This window comes from Diorhabda sublineata, chromosome 6, assembly GCF_026230105.1.
Source record: "Diorhabda sublineata isolate icDioSubl1.1 chromosome 6, icDioSubl1.1, whole genome shotgun sequence".
In the NCBI taxonomy this organism is placed as follows: Eukaryota; Metazoa; Arthropoda; class Insecta; order Coleoptera; family Chrysomelidae; genus Diorhabda; species Diorhabda sublineata.
Genome location: NC_079479.1, coordinates 3,611,772 through 3,624,582, shown reverse-complemented (window position 1 = coordinate 3,624,582; position 12,811 = coordinate 3,611,772).

The following is a 12,811-nucleotide window of genomic DNA, read 5'->3' as shown; positions in this document are numbered from 1 at the left end:
GAAAGTCGAGAGTGAAAACGATGCTTATTTGAGCCGGTCTGGTCTATAATCAGTGTTTTCCACCTAGTAGGATCATAAATTCTATTATTTAATGTCAAAGTAATTGAGAAGAGTCAAGAAAGCGTACCTAAACATCACGCCAATCCCCTCTGTCACTGCGCGTGAGATATTATGTAGATGATAGTTTCTATTGATACCACAGCCACCGTATACGCCTGATATATTTCCCTGCGACTTCTTTTTCTCACTCATAATATGAAGCATCGTAAAAGGAACGCATTTTCTATTTAAACAGCTGTGATGGAATGTAATTTTTTAGTAGTCAGTTAACCAAGTCATTTTCGTTTTTTCTTCAACTGTAAACCTGCAATTTTCACATTTTTTTTTCGTAAGGTCTAGCAGTATATTTTTGATACATATAAACCAAATTTATTTTTAATTTTAGTCCATTTAAAGCATCAAAGCGAATAATGGATACCTACTTCTTTTTTGGGTGTTGATCAACAATTATAACCAAAGCGATTTCGTAGGTAAGAGTTTGATTTTGTTTTGATTTGATTCTTCTTTAGTCGTAGATGTAACTTCATCTGTATTTATAGAGTTTTCTGCAACAACTTCTTCAGATACCGGTATATAACATGAGATATATTTACCAAGTATATGGATTTTAACAAAATTGAGAAGACAAATAATAGATTGCAATGGTAATTTACAAATAAAAACGTTTTCCCACAACAACAGGATGTAGTTTTAACTATTTTTCGAATATATTTATCCAATACCCTACCTCGTATATCTTATTTATATCAATTAACTATATATTATTTGATTTATCGTGTATATAATTCGTTACAGTACTTAATAGTTTATTATCGTGACTTTAAATAATTAATTCTCAACAAAATGTTTACAGAAGTCTTACCAACAAATGAGCAAGTTCAATTCTTTCCAAATTAATGAACTTCTGGCATGTTCGTTAGAAAGACTATTAAGTGACTGTTAGAAAACAATTAGATTTCGCTTAACTAGCGGATAAACTAAAGGAACGCATATTGCAATATAAGGAAGGAATTTTCAACACGAAAATTTGTCTTTAAGGTGGATTATATTGGTTAAAACATGGAAGATAGTCGTCGTCTGTGTGATTTTCTTTCATAACGATTGTTTAATAGCACTAGAAATTGCTGAGACTTTCACTTATATACCTTTTTGTACTCTCAAAAACTTTTACATCTTAACTATAAATCTTGACTTTTTTTCACTGGTGTCTTATAAACTAGTGCGTCAAGTTTACATTTGCAAGTACAGGTTAATTTGTTTATTATTCTTTAGCTGTGATTTATTTCTTCAGCGTTTATGACGGTAGTTTAGTCCCAGTAAGCTCTATAAGACGCCAGAACGTGCTGTGATTTATATATTTTGGACCAAGATGCCTTTTCGGAAAGTGCATTCGTCTAAGTAGTCTAGATAAAAGTAAATGTCGAATTCCACGTACCGTGGACTACAACATGCATCCACCAGGAGCTTTGACTATTAAAAACGTTCATGGCAGCAAGAAACCTCGTCTAAGATGTGAAATATAATTATTTGTTATGTTTTACGAAGTATATGCTGAAACGACGTATGGACGATCCTGAAAAACAGAGGAGTAGATGAAACAACAATAAACGTCCTTAGTCCAGATGCTAATTTTATTTGAAAATTCAATCAGGTATTTTGGCTTGAACGTAAACACTAGGTTTGCCCAAATGTGAGTGTTCGACATTCGTAGATAACTTGGTCTGCAGTTTTTTCCTTCTCCATGCACCTATGGCACTCCAAGAAGTCCGTGATAATCATGGTGTGGATTGGCGCCTTAGATAAACGTTTCACCAGTCGAATTATAATAAAAGAGAAGAAGTGGAATGAAATAAAGTGAAAAGTGATAAATAAAAAGAATTGGAGAGTCAATGATACATAGTAGCTCGTTCCCGTACACGCATTACACATACAAGGGTAGAAAAATTTAGTATTAATTAAGTAACGTCGCGTATTTATATTTCTATTAAAGCTTTGATGGTGCGAGAAGAACTTTATTTTTTAGTAACAGAAAAGAAGAAATAAATTTTTAGAAATTACTTTCAGACATTCAAATTCAATTCATTTATATTGACAATGGAAGTGACTCCTTAATCTTCTATTATACCCTAAATAATCTAGGGATTGTTCCACGTTAGTCTAAGCAACCCTACGCAGCATCAGTTTTAACAATAGAAAATCTATTTAATTGATTACATTTGCATTTTCTGCCTACAGGAGTGTAGAGTTGTATTTTTTTCTCTATTCAACGGCCGTTATTCTGTAAACCAGATCTTGTAAAACACGTGTAAAATAGATATTCACCTCATAAAATTTGCATTGAATTTGTTTTTATTTTTTTTAAAGCCTTAAAGTTGCTCAACCAACAAAGTGAGAATTTAATATCTTTATTCTTGTTGTTGGGAGAACTACATTAATGTCCGTAGTACAATGGATGTATTTGAATACAAGGACACAAAGAAAACTCCTACGATCTAGATGAAATTGGTTTATTGTCGACTTATACCTAATGAGGCAAAACAACATTTTTAAATGTTGAATGTTATTCTATAAGGAACGTGTAATCGTACATATTGCAATTTGATGTTTTAAGATACTTCATTAAAGCATCATAACTTTGACATTTACAAGGGTTGCTACTCAAATTTGGAGATAAGATCGTGACAATCGACAAATACAACAAAAGTTATTCACGCCCGAAACACTTCAAAGCAAATTTGTTTGCCAGAAGTGTTCGAAAAAATCGGAGAAATCAATTCCACCACTACAACGCGAGCTCTAATATATCAGTTCAAACAAAAACGATCCCGAACAGTCAAAACATTAAATTGATGGATCATCCGCCGTATAATCCTTGTTTGGAACCCAATGATTTCTTTCTATTCCCGCAAATCAAAAATAAATTGCGAGGTCAACGTTTTTCTACATCTGAAGAAGCGGTTGATGCGTTCAAATCTTTTGGAGATACCTCAATCGGAATGGAAAATTGGTTCAAACGAATACAAAAGAAAATATTTTGAAAAACAATAAAGGCATATCCAATTGAACCATTATTGCATTTAAGAGTTTTAAAAAGTAGCAAGAATGGACTTAATCCCATTTTCGTGAGCTGAACGATTCTAGAAAATCTTCTACTTGACAATTTTTCTACCGCTTCCAGCTTTTTACAATTGTCCAGCAATATAGAAATCGTCTCTTTCTTCTTCGTCATTTGCACTTTCTTCTACGTAACTGTTTTCGATATCTTCATATTCAGAACTATGCCGTTCCTCAACTTCAGAAGCATATATGTCAGTTTCTTCATCAGAAATATACTTCTCATCTTCTGCTTACTCAATAGATGTGCATCCAAATTTACGATCTCATAGATGGATAGTTCTATTGGCCAAATTAATCATTCATCTTATTTGTGACATATTTTCACATTCATGTGGTAGGTGATTCATATATCAGAGGGTGATTTGAACCGTTGAAACGAAAAAGTAAGAAAACATTTCCTTTCATCCTTACATACTTAGTCTATGAGTTTCCAATTTCTTGCCATTTTTCTTGTTTGTTAATGTAGGTTTTATCGTATTGATGATCTTTCAATCTATTGTATAAATACTGATATGTTTGTCCTACGTATTAAGCATCACAATCATTGGAAGGCAATCATTTTATTTTTGGGTTTGTTTAACGACTGGACTTGTGGGTATCAGTATCTTCTGTTCATATGTGGCTACTTTTAAAAACAGAAAACTATTTATAAAGCACTTTCAAGTAAATTTTCTTAGTTTTTATTAATTATGACACATCACGCTGCCCTCAATTAAGATCAATTATTAATGAAACAATCTCCCTTCGTCGTTATTTTTAAACAATCTTACCGTAGTTTTCGTTTTCTATAACTGCTACTCTACATCCATTCAAATGAATTTTCATTTTATTTATTTAGTAGCATTTATCTATTTGTGTACCTTGGCAATAGAAGGATATTCGAAACAGATGTCTATAGGTAAATATTGAAAGGTAAAATGTTTGGGACTTTACTTAGATGGATATTAAGCAGAAAAGTAAACCTTTTAGCGGTGGGACACAAAAGATCTTGATCAAATATGTTGAAGTTGTTCTTAGCACAACAAATATTAAAGAGCACTAAATTTTTTTTGTTTGTTAATCTGCGGAACCTGAAACGATTCCAAATTACGAAGAGTTGGTAATTTATTAAGGGTACAGGCAGATAAAAGGGCGTGTTACAATATTTGCTACTGGAAACGAAACCTTGGGTAAAGTATTTTAATTCCCAATCATTAGATTTTAAGATGAGTTTAAACTAAAGATAAAAAAAATTAGAACTGTCCCTGACATACTGGTAAAGGGAAAGAATTATAAAAATTGTGATTTCGAGGTTAAAATTGTTGAAGTTTGATAAAACTTCAGGTAAAATTGATAATTGAGTAAATACAAAAAGTTTTCGAAAAAAAATAGTAATAATAAACAGCGGTTTCAAAACCTTTTCGAAATTTTGAATAGAAACTTGATGTAGGTATAGAATATTCAGGCTTAAGTCACTTTAAATATGCCCCGGTCACCTCTTTGTATGTTGATAGATAGATATAAAAATACACTACCGGTCAAAAGTAGTGTCCACCTCGTAATTCATTCATTAAATTTCAATATAACCAAATTCTCTTTCATGACTGATTTGTTTATTATTCATCAACTATGAATTATTTCTTTGTTGTTTATGATTGTAGTTTAGCCCTATAATACGCCAGAACGCGCTGTGACTTATATTTTTTGGACCAAGATGTCTTTTTGGGAAGTGTATTCGTCTAAGTAGTCTAGGTAAAAGTAAATGTCGAATTCCACGTACCGTGGACTACAACATGCATCCACCAGGAGCTTTGACTATTAAAAACGTTCATGGCGGCTTTGAGAAACCACAACCGCTAGAAAAAAACGACTTATACTTTTGGAACCAATACATCTTTTTGTTAAGTTGAGCCAATTTTGAAACACCTACATTAATTGCAAGTCTTCATAATCTAGGCACGAAGAATCGTTTTTAAAATAATTGAAAATTGAAAGCTTGAAGAGTGGGAGAGAGCCGAAAGCAGAATTTTCTATTTCATTGATATGAATCGCGCACAAGTTCAAAAACAAATTTTTTGAAGCTGTGGTCTTAGGAGAAGTTGTGGGCCCAATTTCTGACTGGGAAAATTATTAAAAAACCTATTTTAGAAACAGAAAGAAATTATGGTTTCTAAAGAAGATGGAATTTCATAGAAAACTGAGGTTTTTTAAGATAAAACGTTCACCCAGACACTAACAATTAGTTTGAATTTCCATCAGTACAAAAAATTTTCGCTCATAAATTTGAAACAAATACAAACCCTTAATGTGTCTGATGCAATTGTATACTGATGGTTGACGATCAGAAAAAAATTTAAGCAAACTATCGGGATGGAAAGTAATGTATTAAGTGTTCTATGATAGAAAAGGGTGGACTGTGGACACTGCGACGTTTCATTCAAAGCAAGAACCAAGGTATGCTTACTGTACGTGTTGATTCTACTTGTCGAGTTGTTTTTGAGTATGCGCCTTCAGTTTTGATCCCGCTCCCAGCGATATTCATCTCTTCAACTGAATAAATTCCTTTTTTTATTAGAACGAAAAGCTGGAGACGCCTCCATTTAAAGGCGACAAAGGAATATAAAAGTTGATAAGACAAGTGCCTCAATTCTGGTATTACATTAGCTAATAAATATATTTTTGAAACTTTGTTTTCCTTTTCTATTACGATTGATATTGATCGTTTTTAGCGTGTACGGATAATGCGAAATTTCATTTTATAACCTCGTCAATATCTGATTGGAATTTCTGTGTTTTCATTTCGGGGATTATTACAAAATTCCGCACCATCATTGTCTTGGTTTCCGACAAGCTCTATCTACAAGATATTTTTCATATTAATTGCATTCACCCGGCCGGAAAATTATCACGGCTTGATAAATTCCATGAGAGACTTCTACTAGATCGGAGTCGGTAAATAAGTTTTCAGTCTTTTGTAGGCCGATACAAATTTTTGTATTTCTATTGAAAAGGTTGATTCTGAGATGATAATTAATTTTTAAATCTATATTTGAAAATAATTCTTACTAAGCTGGAATTTTTGGAACCGTTAATGATATTTATACAGAACTTGATACCCATCGAAGATTGTAGCTGAGATGCTACGTTGAACCTTGAACAAAAAACGAATTCAGATATGCAATGCTCCAAGCAATCCTTCAACGCAAAATATTTGGAAAAAGAGTTCAAGGAAGAAGAGTAACATCCTGGATTAAAAACCTTAGAATCTGGTTCAATGAAACCTTTCTTCAACTCTTTCGCATTGCTGCTTATAGAACATTGAACGATAAACAGTATGGTCAGTATTTCTAGTTCTGTCTTGAATCCTAAACAATTAATCTCGATGAAACACTAACCAATTTAGAAGATGTTGCTACTGATTACACATTATGATGATGATGATTTATTTGTATATATCGATTTTGAAAATTAAAAACATTTTAATGTGTCAACTTATTGAGAGGTACAGATATGCACTAATAGATCTTTTTTTTTAATGCAAATATTATAATGTATCAAAAAGTTATTCATTGCAGAGACCCTAAAAGAGAAATAAAAGATAGTAAAGTTACTTATATAATAACGGATAATAGGATTTTATAAAAAAAATAGATCTAAAGTACTAATTGATGATTGAGGGACAAGAAAAGACAAACCAATGATAAAAATGATGAAAATTTTGTTTTTTGCACTAACCAAATAATTTTAGAGATTACATTCCATCGCAACCTTAAGATTTGTGGTGTCTAATAAATTAGTTTTAAACATATAGAGCTCGTCGTTGTTCAAGTATTTGTACTGGCTTCGTCGAGAGTGTATCTTAGCTTATACTCATACTAGAACTCCCAGAATATAGAGAAACTTCTGTAACTTACGAGGATGGTCCCAGAAGTACCTGGTTTAATAAATAGAACACAAAACTATGGGAAAAAATATTTATACACTTTTTCCAGCGATGTTCAATAAGTTCGACACTCTTTTTATAATAAGAATCATCAAGCTCCTCAAATGTTGCAATAAGTTCACATAATACCTACTAGCCTACCAATTTTTCTTTTTTTCAAAATAGTCAATGCAAATTATGCCAAGCGCATACCAAAAACCTACGCCTTAACCTTGTCTGCAGATGAAACGGTCTTTGTCTTCTTTGGAGAAGTTTCTCCCTTTTCAGTACATTATTTTTATTGTTCTTTTATTTCGGGTGTGAAGTTTCATCCATGGTTATTAAATGGTGCAAAAATTCGACATCTTCACGACGCTAGTTTTTGCTCCATTGTGAGCAAACGCGGCACCCATCTTGCGCGTAATTTTCTCATGTCCAAATTATCAGTTAACATGCGATGTACCGCACTCTTTGAAATGACTATTATGTCTACTAGCTCGCGCACTCAGTCGACTGCTTAGTGGAATTTCTGGAGTCGTCACCTCATTTGGTCGACCACTGCGATGCTGGTCTTCGTTTAAACTCTGTTACCCAATATTTTACTGTTGATAACGAAGAAGCAGTTTCACCCAGAGTAGAATCTAGTTCAGCTTTTATATCAGTTTGACCACAAAATAAAAGTATTGTATGACATAACGATGATCAATTTTTTCCATAATTCAAAATTCACTGAAAACGTTCACAATTGATGGCTGCCAATCAAATACTAAACAACATGGCGTCTTCAAGCTTGAAAAATTTGCAATATAGGATTGGGGTATTTTTCAAGCAACTACTGCCATCTATAGGTCAGGCAAAGTACTTCAGGAACCATCCTCGCATAGCTCTTCAGGTGGTGGAGCTCTAGAACTACCTCGTTCCTACAAAAACTTCCCTCTTAAGTTACTTCTACACTTTATTTTTGGCTCTTATATTACAAGGAATTCAGTTTCCACTTTCTCTGCAACTTCTTTCTCGAAAGAGCGCTTTTTTATACCACAGAGAGAACTGGGAACTCGAAATAAAGAGGCTCTATTACTTTTTCCTATTGCTTCAAGTTTTTTACTTTGGTAGTTGCCTCGTTAGGATATGTCACATTTTTGATAGCTTTTTCTCAAGTTCATTTCTATGTACGAGTACATATATCTATTTTTAAAATGCTCTAACAAGCGCCTAACTGTGAGGAATGTTTTGTACTCACTCAAAACTGTGCAGAGTCAGCTCCTCTTGTAGTTTTGCATACCATTTAATAGTATGATTTAGACAGTTTTGGTAGCATAATTAGACTACTTTCTTTTTGCTCTGACGAATATTTAAGTAAACAATTATCTACGGTCTCATTGATTTATAATTAAAACTGTAGACTACGAATAACCATCTCTAACATCATATTATAAAGAAATAGTTTGCCTTAACCCTAATTAAAAATCAAAATTAACATTTTCTGATTTCATTATACCGGTCTATTTAACGCATAGCCAAGTTCATTCCATAAAATGTCCGATTCTCACCCTTAATCTTTAAATTAGACGCAGGGTCTTTGTGCTTACTCCTTAAACGTCCTCTTTGACTGATAAACGAATAATGTATTCCGGAAAGAAGAAAGAACGCGAAATGTTTAATTTTGGATACATGGAATTTTAGAGCGAGAAATATATATTTGTATAGGTATTGGTATGAGAGTGTATTTGATATAATTTTATGTTGGATGTCTTCCAAATCAAAAGCGTCGTGGAAGCTTCTATTTCAACGTGTTATAAAATGAATTCAAATTTAATTTGAAGTAAATTAAAGTAAAAATCAAATTGCCAGCACTATTACCTGATAAAACATCTTTTTATATAGAGATGTGTAAACCATGGATGGGTCACAAGCTTTATATTAACAACAATGCAGATGGAGACGTCGAAATCTAGGTTAAAAAAATTTCCAGTAAATATGCCCTCGAATTATTAGGGAAAAGATGATATCGTTTTGATTCCAACTGGCAAGTGATTGTGCATTTTTTGCATTGTAAAATATTGAGCCCTTAACTAATTCTGAACGTGGAGTAGGTAGTTCCGCGTTCTAAAGTGGATGCCGAACAACGTCCTTTCTTTCCTTTCTTTTAAGAACAATTTGGCAGGCATTGCAAAGACTTCCAAAGATACGGATACTGGGAGGGCATTGATAAACAGAAAACGAAGATAAACAATTGGAATATGAATTGAAGACTATTGATAGAAAAGGTCGATACAGCAATTGTAGATGCTAGATCGCTGTAACGATGACCTGCTTAGGTATGTAGCTGAAGAAGGTACATTTAACCTAAATTCATGTTCCGGTCTACCGGAGAGGTTACCTGTATACAGGTTTATCATCGACACAGATACAAAACTGCATAGAACTATGTATATGTAGCGAGGTCCATAAGTTTTTAGCCTTTTGCTGTTTTTGGAACGGACTCTCCTTTCCATAGAATCTCTTTTGGAAATCGGATCATAGTAAGAAACCACAGTTTCATCACCCGTTTCAATCGATGAGATTTCATTTTTCTTTGGAGTATTCGGCATCACATCTCCAGTGAAACAACTCAACAATTTTTAATTGTTGAAAATGATGCCTGTGCACTGGAATAGGAGAAGTTCAGGACGATTTTCAACGCCATCTCTGTTACTGGCTCACTTCTAAAAGCTTACTATTTGGTGTTTTATTTTTGAATGTTTGTCAATATGGATTCTGAAACTAAAACAAACATGCATCAAGAAACAACCAAGATTATTGTAAACGTGTATAAAATCTTTGCAAAGGTGTTTGATATTGTTTGTTTATTAGCTATTTGCATTTTTTTGCATTTAAAAGTTATTATTTGTTGCGAATTGTACTGTCGTGTTTACTTACTCGATATGAGTAAAGGAGTAAAGGCCTGCTGTGTACCAGGATGCACGAATAAGCAATAAGAGTATCTAATATTTACTATTTATCAACATAAAAATATTTAAATTGAAATCAAGTTCATACCTAACTTCATTAATTTTTATTTAGGAAATCATTTTGTTGAATTACTTTATCCTTATTTTACTTTTTTATAGATATTCCATTCCTACGAATGAAGACGTTCGCAGAATTTGGTTGCAAAAAATAAATAAATAAAAGTTAATGCTTGCATATCATCACATAGAATATGTGATATTCATTTTGAACCAATTTGTAGAAACCCCAATGGCAGGTAAAAAAAAGTTTCATTGCCAGCTCTACATTTACCTGGTAAGTACTTATATTTACGGTGACAATAAACCTCTTATGAATCCTAGTGAAAAGTTATGCAGAGGAAAAGAATTGCTATTTCCCCCTATAGTCAATGTTCCAATTTATAAACCATGTAATAAAAGCTCAAAATATACGGGATTAGAAGTTATCACTCCTTGTGTGGCAGGTTCAGTGGCGAAGAATTGATTTAAAAGTCTCAAATTCCACTTGTGTATAAATATAATATTGTCAAACGAATAAATTAAGGCAAATTCATTAATATATTTTAGGGAACATAAAAAAATGTTTTATGTGCGTCTTCAGCAAAATTCTGTGATATTTTTAAAAGTTTTTCTGATAAAATGTTCGAAAGATTGCCCCTGTTAATCAATTAGTTAGGCATGAAGAAACAAATATTTCGTTTGGAGGATTTGACAGACATTTCCTTAATATTTTGTTCGAATCATAAGGATTATGTCAATATGTTTGTGAATATTAGTTTTAACATATGCATCTGTTTTTTATATACCATTGTATGTACCATGTACAAACAGAAACATTTTTTAAACACGCCAACATCTCACTGTTGACAGTCCTAAGCCTGCTAAAGTGTGAAGGAAAATTTTTTGTTTGTGGATATAGTTATAAAATGTCAAAAACAAAATAAAAATTATGATAATCATCCTGAGTTTCAATATTCCATCTACCTATATCTTATATAAACCATTTAATTGTGAAATTTAGATGGTAGGACCTGGTTGTCACATTAATTGTAAATGAAACCAAAATATTTTACAAAATACTTCATTTAAACAGCATTTTAACTTCGGGTATTTATATTTTCTTGTAAATTACAATATTTGAATTTGAAATGCTAGTTTCATTAACATTTTGATGCGAGCAATTAAAATTACTCGAGTTATTTTCAAATTTCCCGCGAAATTAGCATGGATATGAACCTCAGATAGAAATCTTTTTTCTTGGTACGGAGCCGGTCCGAGAGATGTCGCTAGGATCGAACTTTGTCGTCAAATTTTTATACAGAGTGGCAGATCTATCGAGTATATAATCTTTGGACATAAGTTTTCGATTCTGTGTTGGTGTTAGTCCTTCTTTATTTAAAAAAATTATAACAGCGCACTTTAAGACATTTTTCAAAACAACTAGACTGACTATTTACTATATTAGGCCAAGAGCCCATGGACGTACCTCTCCGGTGAAGTATGGTTATCATTAGAAGGACGAATGTATTTAACTTTAATTAAAATTTTCTTTTTTTAATATTTTTTTTTTTTTCGAAAACTAGATCATATACAATATCGAAACCGGTAATGTAAGTAATACCCTGTGCATGTTTGATTTATGAATGGCCCTCCTTCTAGACCCGACGCAAAAGCTCTTTTCAATGATAAATGTTCCCCGTATCGCCTGCCGCTGCCGTATACATATCGGCGAGATGGAAACCGTTCAGCGCGTCTGGGTAATTACACGTCGTTGCCGTACTGTTACAGCTCTCCACTTAAACTGATTTAACGTACCCAAGAGCGAAAGAATAGAAGGTATATATGAGCATAAGACGAAGTCTAAAAGATGGTTACTTACATCACTTTATGGAAATATTTTTGTGATAAATGAAACGCATTTCATGATTCGTTCGAGATTTTCCGTAAATTTTCTATGAATACGTATTATTATTTTATCGTGCCTCGTTCGATCGTTTATAGGGTGTAAACAAAAAGTGTGTAACTAATTCTGGATTTCTGTACAAGTACATAATAATTTTATATATATAAAATTGTTGAGCTGTTTTCGAAATCATACATTATTATCTGATTTTATTATATACAAATTTCGATCGTACAAACTACTGTAATTTCTTTGATATTTCTTCTACTCATATTTATAAAAACTATTGAAACAGGTCTTGACTCAACCAGTAATAGGACAGGTACCAGCCGATTTCCCGTAGAATTTTGATTATCAAGTTAGATTTTATCGAAAAGTTATTTTTAATTTTCTACAAAATCTACTCTGTGCTGAAGGGTGATTTTACCTTGCTTTTGAAGGGTGAAAGCCACTCCTCTTTTCTTTATGTAACTAATAGGAAAACAAAGAGATTCGCTTTTTTAAAACCTCTATAAATTCAATAATAACTAACTTATTCCTCGTTGAAGGATGGTCATTTTTGGGGAACCCCTTCAACCTCAAATAACTTGAAATTGATGAAATTTTTAGAAAAAACTCTTTTGCAATGCACATGAAACAACCTGAGCACTGTCAAAAGTGTTTTGCATAAGATTTGATTAACTGATAACAAAAATAAGAAATCTTCATTTTTCTTTTTTGAAAAAATGTAATAATTACACCATCGCCATTATCTTAAATGAAATTAATTCACTTGCGATTAACTTTATTTATGTATTATTGATATGATCCATGTAATTTGACCGGTTTTTAGAAAAAATA